This window comes from Palaemon carinicauda, chromosome 6, assembly GCF_036898095.1.
Source record: "Palaemon carinicauda isolate YSFRI2023 chromosome 6, ASM3689809v2, whole genome shotgun sequence".
Lineage (NCBI taxonomy): Eukaryota > Metazoa > Arthropoda > Malacostraca > Decapoda > Palaemonidae > Palaemon > Palaemon carinicauda.
This window is the reverse complement of record NC_090730.1, coordinates 127,276,674-127,286,673: the sequence shown is the minus strand read 5'-3', so window position 1 is coordinate 127,286,673 and position 10,000 is coordinate 127,276,674. Positions and strand designations below refer to the sequence as shown.

Here is a 10,000-nt window from a genome sequence, read left to right as displayed (position 1 = left end):
GGGCTAGCGTTCGATCCCAAGTATGAGGTAGAAAATTATTTCTATTTGAACACGATGTTGTGTTGATATTATATCCATATTGACTCATTAGGGGTAATTTCAATGAATTACTATCAATTGTGTCACGTGGTGGGCCGGGAAATCGGGTAAAAACTCGCTGGTAAGAGACTTATGTCTCGCCAGGTAAATCTTCGGATAGCTAGGTAGCGTCAGGTTCCGATTTCTTTTAATGGCCTCTCGTGGCATGGTTGGTTTCGACCTGGCCTTTCATTAGAAGGGGCTAGCGTTCGATCCCAAGTATGAGGTAGAAATTTATTTCTATTTGAACACGATGTTGTGTTGATATTTATCCATATTGACTCATTAGGGGTAATTTGAATGAATTACTACCAATTGTGTTCACGTTGTGGGCCGGGAAATCGGGTAAAGCTCGTTTGGTAAGAGACTGATGTCTCACAGGTAAATCCTCGGACAGCTAGGTAGCGTCAGGTTCTGATTTCTTTTAATGGCCTCTCGTGGCATGGTTGGTTTCGACCTGGCCTTTCATTAGAAGGGGCTAGCGTTCGATCCCAAGTATGAGGTAGAAATTTATTTCTATTTGAACACGATGTTGTGTTGATATTTATCCATATTGACTCATTAGGGGTAATTTCAATGAATTACTACCAATTGTGTCACGTGGTGGGCCGGGAAATCGGGTAAAACTCGCTGGTAAGAGACTGATGTCTCGCCAGGTAAATCCTCGGACAGCTGGGTAGCGTCAGGTTCTGATTTCTTTTAATGGCCTCTCGTGGCATGGTTGGTTTCAACCTGGACTTTCATTAGAAGGGGCTAGCGTTCGATCCCAAGTATGAGGTAGAAATTTATTTCTATTTCAACACGATGTTGTGTGGATATTTATCCATATTGACTCATTAGGGGTAATTTGAATGAATTACTACCAATTGTGTCACGTGGTGGGCCGGGAAATCGGGTAAAACTCGCTGGTAAGAGACTGATGTCTCACCAGGTAAATCCTTGGTCAGCTAGGTAGCGTCAGTTCCGATTTCTTTTAATGGCCTCTCGTGGCATGGTTGGTTTCGACCTGGCCTTTCATTAGAAGGGGCTAGCGTTCGATCCCAAGTATGAGGTTCAAATTTATTTCTATTTGAACACGATTTTGTGTTGATATTTATCCATATTGACTCATTAGGGGTAATTTGAATGAATTACTACCAATTGTGTCACGTGGTGGGGCCGGGAAATCGGGTAAAACTCGCTGGTAAGAGACTTATGTCTCGCCTGGTAAATCCTCGGACAGCAAGGTAGCGTCAGGTTACGATTTCTTTTAATGGCCCTCTCGTGGCATGGTTGGTTTCGACCTGGCCTTTCATTAGAAGGGGCTAGCGTTCGATCCCAAGTATGAGGTAGAAATTTATTTCTATTTGAACACGGTGTAGTGTAAATATTTATCCATATTGACTCATTAGGGGTAATTCGAATGAATTACTACCAATTGTGTCACGTGGTGGGCCGGGAAATCGGGTAAAACTCGCTGGTAAGAGACTGATGTCTCGCCAGGTAAATCCTCGGACAGCTAGGTAGCGTCAGGTTCCGATTTCTTTTAATGGCCTCTCGTGACATGGTTGGTTTCGACCTGGCCTTTCATTAGAAGGGGCTAGCGTTCGATCCCAAGTATGAGGTAGAAATTTATTTATATATATATGTATATTTATATATATATATATATATATATATATATATATATATATATATATACATATATATATATATATATATATATATATATATATATATATATATATATATATATATATATGTATATATATACATATATATATATATATATATATATATATATATATATATATATATATATATATATATATATATATATATATATATATATATATACATATATATATGTATGTATATATATATATATATATATATATATATATATATATATATATATATATATATATATATATATATATATTTATGTATATGTATATATAATGTACAGTATATATACATACACACACACACACACACACACACATATATATATATATATATATATATATATATATATATATATATATTATATATATATATATATATATATATATATATATATATTAAACAATTTAACAAACGGTTTGTCTCTTAATAGGCATTCTGATCATCGAAGAATAAAGTCCATACTGTACATGACAAGACCATAGTTATATATACATTATATATATATACATATATATATATATATATATATATATATATATATATATATATATATATATATATATATATATATATATATATATAAATATATATATATATATATATATATATATATATATATATATATATATTTAAATATATATATATACATATATATATATTATATATATATTATATATATATATATATATATATATATGTGTGTGTGTGTGTGTGTGTGTGTGTGGTTTGTGTGTGTGTATGTGTGTGTGTGACAAAACGTTCACGTTCTTCCTAATCAAGCATAAACGTTTATACAGATGAATATTACACGGAAGCCAGTCCCCATATCTGAACATAATTACTAATTGAAAATTAATTAAGACAAACGGGCCTGGTGAAACGCCATACAAATAAGCATAGGTTACAGTATCACAGAAAAGAAAATAATGTAATTGCGCTCTTTTATTTAAAACAGAAGGAAAATAAAACATAAATGCAGCAGTATTTGATTTATTTTCTTTATATAACTCTAAATTCCAGGCGAGATTGGAACTCCTACACGACATCAAAATTTGACCAAAAGCTACCCTTATTTGAAACCTAAATAATGTTTTTAACTAGAATGTCCAGAAAAGATCAGTGCTAGTTACCTCTTACTAGTATTGAAGTATTACTAAGTTTCTTATAATTTACTAATGGTCAAGAATCATTTTTCCTATTATAAATATTTCAGTAATATTCATAATTTTTGTTTGAAGGCTCTCGGCCGAACAGAAACAAAAGAATGAAAAATCGAGGAGCACTCAATAGAGAGCATGCCTTCGTCACCCCAAGCAGTTAAAACTTTTAACTCCACTGCGTACTTGTACTTTGATGGATTTTCTTGAACATCTAATGTATCACAAACAACCTAATCCTGAAAAAAATATATATTAGCCATTTACTTAACATTGCGATTATTTTCAAAGTATTGCTGCGTACTTATACTTTGATGTACTTTATGCAAAATGTTCCAGATTCATCCTCAGGTGATACCCAACATGACTAAAGTTTGGTCAAAATTGGTACAGCTGTTTTTGTCTAAAGTTGCTCACAAACAAACAAACAAATAAATAAACTCAGAAACAGACGAAAATTTGCTTATGAAAAAGTCTTTCGCTTTCTTCTTTCTTTTATGGCATTACCGTGAAAACGTTCTCGTTAGACATCGAATTATTAACTAGTTGGTTCAGTAGACCTGAAGTGTAATATTTATAGGTTTACTATGTATTCTTGTTATTTCCATGCAATATTAACAGTTTGTGTGCAACTCTTTTTGTAGCATGGTTCCTGTATAAAACGTTAAACCTTTTTATTAAATATTGGATTTAGAAAAAAGTATGTTGACACAAAACATAATGTATGAATGATATATGAACCTGGTCATTGCATTCTTTTATTTTCAACCGGCCTCTTTTTTATTGATCAAAACTATCGATTATTTTCTATATATTTTGGGAACACGGAATTTAAAAAAAAGATAAACGCCCTCCGAAGTGGATTACCTTTATACAACGATGAAACAAGTGGCATACCAGATTTTCTCTTATGGTCTTGTAGCTGTTTTTTATTATCACGTCGTTTTATGAGTTCATATCACTATTGTATCACAGATATGGCTTATCGCAAAAGCTCTGAACTGAATAGCTTTCCCAGCACTAGCACTTCGGAATATAGCTCAAATTCTCCCAAATCATAGCAAAGCCATTTCAATAGCTAAAGTAGGTTCAGTGGTTTATGTTGACAGCGGTTATACAAATAATATTGTAGTTGCAATAAACATACTTGATTTACAATTCACTGAATCTCTCTCTCTCTCTCTCTCTCTCTCTCTCTCTCTCTCTCTCTCTCTCTCTCTCTCTCGTTCTGATATGCATATGGGAAACATCTGAAATTTATTCGTTTTGTTATTTTCCCGCTGACATGAGAGAGCCTTTTTAAACAGTGACATATCAGTCATATTATTTTAGTATATTATTATAATCAATTGTAACCTATATTAAACTGAAAGCTACTACTCAAACACGACCTCACACTAAAGAAGAATCAGTAAATTGCCTAGATTGCATAACAAATATTGCTCGTAGCATGAAAAAAGGAAAGTAGAGCCTAATGAAAAGCACAGTAGTAATTTGCTTATGCTTTTAATAAATAGATGATACATACAATCACTGAATGTTGACTCGCCTGTTAATTACCCCAATCTAGCATTTTATGTACAAATGTATTATGTGATACAAGTTGTACAAGCTTCACTATTTTGACTTGGATTTTGTCGGGAGATGATTTTTAAAAAAAATCATGTATTACTTTCTGCAGAATAGTTTCAAGATTTTCAAGAACAGGGCGGTTAAAATCCTTGCTCCGAATTCTCCATGAACTGTAAAATGAAATCTCAGTTTCTAATACTCTATGAACAGAAAAAGCTAAAATCATGGTTCAAAATTCTTTACAAACAGGAAAAAAAGTAGAATTATAATATAGAATTTTCCAGAAACCTAAAAGGCATAATTCCAATTTAGAATTCACCATGAAAAGAAAAGTTAGAATTCTTCATAAACAGAGAAGCATATTTGTCAGTTTTGAATTCTACACGAACAGGAAAGCTAGGATCCAAGTTTCAAATACTACATTAATAGGAAAGGCAAGATTCTAGTTTCAAATTTTCATTGTTCAAAAAAAAAAAAAAAAAAAAAAATACAAAAAAAAAATATTTTTAGATTCTCTATGTAGAGAAAAGGCAAAATCATAGCTTTTTTTCCATAAATAGAAATCCTCGCCGGTTATGTACAAAGACAAAAATAAGTTTTACGAGCATGTTTTGAACCCTTTTTGGTGATAGCAAGTTAGTGGGGACTAGAAAAATCTGAATGAATGCAACTCGTTTAATTTAATAGGATTCCTGAATACGAAATAAAGTGTCAGTTTTCGAACATTTTGTCTCTAAAATTTATCACATTTTTCATATGTGCAGTGGTTAATTAGTAAATAGAAATTGACGCAAGTGTTCTTTCTATTATAAACCTCAGTGATATCGGATTTTCTTTCTCTTATGAAATGTTTACATTATTTCTCTATATTTTTTTCAGCTTCGATACTCGTTCGACCCCTATGGCTTCCGGGGACGTGAGACAAAAATTTGCTCTCAAAACGAACGGGGAATTGTGGACGACAGAGCCTCTAGACAGAGAAGCATTCAAGCAGTACAAAATCCCCATAAAAGTGTCAGATGGTGTCCCTGGTAAGATGATATAATATGCAAAAGTTTTTTTTTTCTTTTATAACCTTTAATGTCTAAATAACTGTCAAATTCTGAGAAGAGGCTTTGGAGAGATATACGATTTCCAATAGTTGTTTGTGTGTGTGCGTGAGTTTGTGTGAAGTGAGTTTGTGTGTGAAGTGAGGGCTGATTTTTAATCTTCAAAATCCTAATTAAATACTATTAAAACACAGCAAATGATAATGTAAAAAATAATATTCAGTATTATTCAGCCCTGCAAGGAATTTTCCTTTTCGTCCACCACAATAAAAAGACTCATTCTGTTCGTATTTCTGACTTTCATTCAGCCATATGCGCTTACAGATGGAAGTAAATTAACATCCAAGTCTACGTTTCCTTAGTCGCCAAGAAAGCAAAAAGCTGTTGGCCAACCAGAAACAAATCTCTCTCTGTTCCCGACCATTTTTGCCATTCAGCAGTCGCTCTAATTTTTCTTTCTCATTTTCCAGCACACGAGCGAATGACGATATACTGGATCACGGTGCAAGACTTGAACGACGTCCCGCCAGTGTTTGATTACTTGAATGGAATCTACGAAGTGGAATTGCCCGAGAACCGAGAAGTGGGGGAAGTCCACTGGAATCAAGTTGGCCATCAATGACTCAGATGTTGGTAAGGATGTTTAATTCCATGCCCGTTTCCTTCGTTCTTTCTCCGTGTTTCTTTCATTTTCCATTTGTTGACCCATTGCTCTCTCTCTCTCTCTCTCTCTCTCTCTCGTCCCTCTCTCTCTCTCTCTCTCCTCCTCTCTCTCTCTCTCTCTCTCTCTCTCTCATTGGTGTGTGAGTATTCCTTGCACTTTGTCAATAAAGTCAATGTTGTCCACTTTTTAACGTTCTGTTCGTTATTTGCTTCCCGTTTCATAAATTATCGAAATGACAAAATTAATGTGAAATAAGATTTCATTACAAATGATGAATGATTTCGAGTGTTGATTCAGGTCGATTCAGCTCTTTGAATACAATTTCAAATAAATCTTTATATTTTATGTTGACGTAGAACATTCAGCGATAAAATTTTATATCTCCAAGCATTCAAAACAAATCCTAAAATTATATTTGATATTTCGCGTTCAAACCATTTCTTTCTATGGATAGTTTTGCCTTTATCTAATGTTTGATCTAATTTACTGAATTACAGCAACAGTTATGACTTGCGATAAATGATGACAATGACAAGAACAATAGCTATCATAGATCATGTAATGAAATGCTATCATTAACTGGAAAAAGCATTGTTATTAGCGGAATACCAATTGCTTGACAAGTGTGAAGGAAAAGAATTGCAATACAATATAAACGCTCTTTTGCAGACAAGGTGACTTTTATTAACGATGGCATCACACATTTTTAAGTGGTAAACGAACTGTTTGCTTAACTTAATTCAGTATAGTCTAATGAGTCATTCATAAAAATCTACAACGTATTCTAGTATCTGTTTTGGGAACCTTCTTGTCTTACTACAGCTACCTTTTACCTCAGTTGCCCACGCTATTGAAAATACTTGTTTATTTCGATTGGTCTTTTTTTTATAAAGTTATCGAAATGCTGTAATATTTGCCATATCTTCATTAAAACTCTCTCTCTCTCTCTCTCTTCTCTCTCTCTCTCTCCTCTCTCTCCTCTCTCTCTCTCTCTCTCTCTCTCTCTCTCTCTCTCTCTCTCTCTCTCTTTAAAAAAAACACTGTTTTACCTGTACAGAACAATCTTCATATCCTCTCTCATCTTTATCTTCAACTTATGCATAAAACATATACCTTTTACATATACCTTTTACCTGATTTAATTGGATTTACATACGATTTTCTCATTGTGTGTGAAGTGCTTTGAAAACGGCCTTATCGATAGATAGACACTTTATCAGTGACTGAATTCTTTGTCATTATATACATCAAAAACGGCTTGTTTTTAATTACAGCCATAAACTTCCTATTCTTTTAAACGCTCTTCTCTTGGTAACTGTAATTTCCTGTTATTCGTGTGTCTTTTTAATTACGGCAGCGGCTGTTTTCTTGCTTCTATTTCAAGAAGACCCCCGAGACATTCCTCATTTTGCTCCACTTGTTATTTGTGGCGCTGCTGATGAAACAGCAGCTCTCTGCCATTTGTTGCAGATGTCATAATGAATAATAACAGTTTAAGCATATTTGAATGGGGCTGCTGACTTTTAGAATTTCTCTCTCTCTCTCTCTCTCTCTCTCTCTCCTCTCTCTCTCTCTCTCTCTCTCTCTCTCTCTCTCTCTCTCTCTCTAAAATGTTTGTAACCTTTGCAGGAGTGTATTTCTTTCATAATTCATTCTGGCTGGACACAAATAAATGAATAAAATCATATTTAAGCTCCTTTGATTTTCACATATATCACGTCTCACATCTGTCAACACGGTGAACAACCACATAAACAACAACAAAGTCAAAAGCCAAATCTTATGAAATGAATCAAAACATTTAATCAAATGCAGTATTTCTTGAGTAAAAAAAGTATGGTATTTGAAACTATTGACAATACTCAATCCCAGACCAACGGTGTGTATAGCATCCTCTTCCCCTCTCTTCCCAGTGAATGTTTTCGAATACCAAATCGTCGATGGCAACGGGGAACAGAAGTTTCGAATCGACGAACCTACGGGTGATATTCTAGTTAACAAAGCGTTGGACTACGACCATCCTGTCTACGATCGAAACGTGAGTAGCACTGTTCAATGGAATTTTCGCTTCTGTTTCAAGATTGTGTGATGGAAAGATATATATTTATACATATAATTTATATATATATATATATATATATATATATATATATATATATGTGTGTGTGTGGTGTGTGTGTGTGTGTGCATATATATATATATATATATATATATATATATATATATATTATATATATATATATATACATATATATATAAATAATATGTGTGCTAGGTGGTTTCTTTGGATGAGTGACAATATCACAATTTGTAGTTTTACTATCTAGATTGATGATATTACTTAAAATTTCCTTAGCCAAATATCTGTCTAGTCACCAATCACCCTTTTACTGTCGCTGTGTACCTGTTAAAAAATAAGTTACCTTTATTGCCAACATGGGTTCTTGCTCAAAATAGTAGCTCGTAATTCCCCGAGCATCTACCTTACACCAAAGGCAATATTTGTATTGACTCTGCTGTTATTTTAGTTCGTGAGAAACTATGTTGTAGGATTTTTTCCGCTGTCTTATGTCCCCACTGAAAACTTCAGTTATATCAAACTCCAGAAACTGGTGTCGTTTTTTATTATTTTGATTAATTCCAAACGATAATAGAAGAATAATATTACGAATTGAATAAGTGCAAAATTTTAAACGGAAGTTGAAAAATATTTTTACAATAATGGAAAAACGATAGTTCCTCGTTTTAAAACAGTTATCACTTGCGTGTGTCGTTACTTTTAGATTTACAACTTTTTTACTCTTAGTTTCTAACATTTTTGCTCTTCTGATATGCATCGATAATGGGATTGCTATGAAATCGAGCAGTAGTGTTCTATCTTAAACACAGTTTCACAATATCTAAATATAATAGTTAATGATCTAAACGGAATTATAATATATCTATTAATTCTAATTTTTATCTGTCTAATAATTTCCCTATAGTTTTTAAAAGTATTTGTTTACTTTTGGCATATAAAGACTTCAGTGCAACATTGACGATATTCACTCAGCTTTTTGAATAATATATCAATTTGGTTGTATGATTAGATATTAAATTGAATTACCATCATAGATTTGAATTTAAGATGATTTCCTTATTAGGTCGGTAACATTTTTTTCTTCAATCAACATTTTCAGATTGAATGGAAACTTTTATATATTATTTTCTTTGGCGATTTTTCTTTCATAGCATATTCACCTATGAATTGTCTTCTTTTTAACGCTACTATTGAATCATGCTATTAAAGTAATTTTGGTTCGACACATAGTCATAATTGTATAAATTTTGGAATGAATTCCATATAAAACTAGTAGCATTTAATGTCAGATTTAATCAATCTTTATTTCTGGTGTCTTAATTTTCATATAGTTGATAGCAACGACAACAAATCTACATTCATAATTAGCCGATTATGTCTCGATTAGTAGTGAAATGCGTGGGCTAATTTCTATGGTAAATCGCTGTTTCCAATTACGTTAAATTCCTTTATTTTAACAAATAATATCTCATCTTATAAGATTCACTTTCAGTGAATGTTAAATGAATATATATTTTTAAAGCACATTTCTAGTTAAGTAAATCAGCAGAACATCAGTTCCTTATATAGACAAACCCATCTCCCCCATATAATGAGCAAGTGTCTGGCTATATATATATATATATATATATATATATTATATATATATATATATATATATATATATATATATATATATATATATATATATGTATATATATATATATATATATATATATATATATATATATAT

General features: G+C 32.4%; 1 pseudogene; it reads left to right on the top strand.

Moving 5' to 3' along the window:
• Nucleotides 1–10,000, top strand: part of LOC137643226 (DE-cadherin-like) — a 94,084-nt pseudogene that overhangs the window by 19,583 nt on the left and 64,501 nt on the right.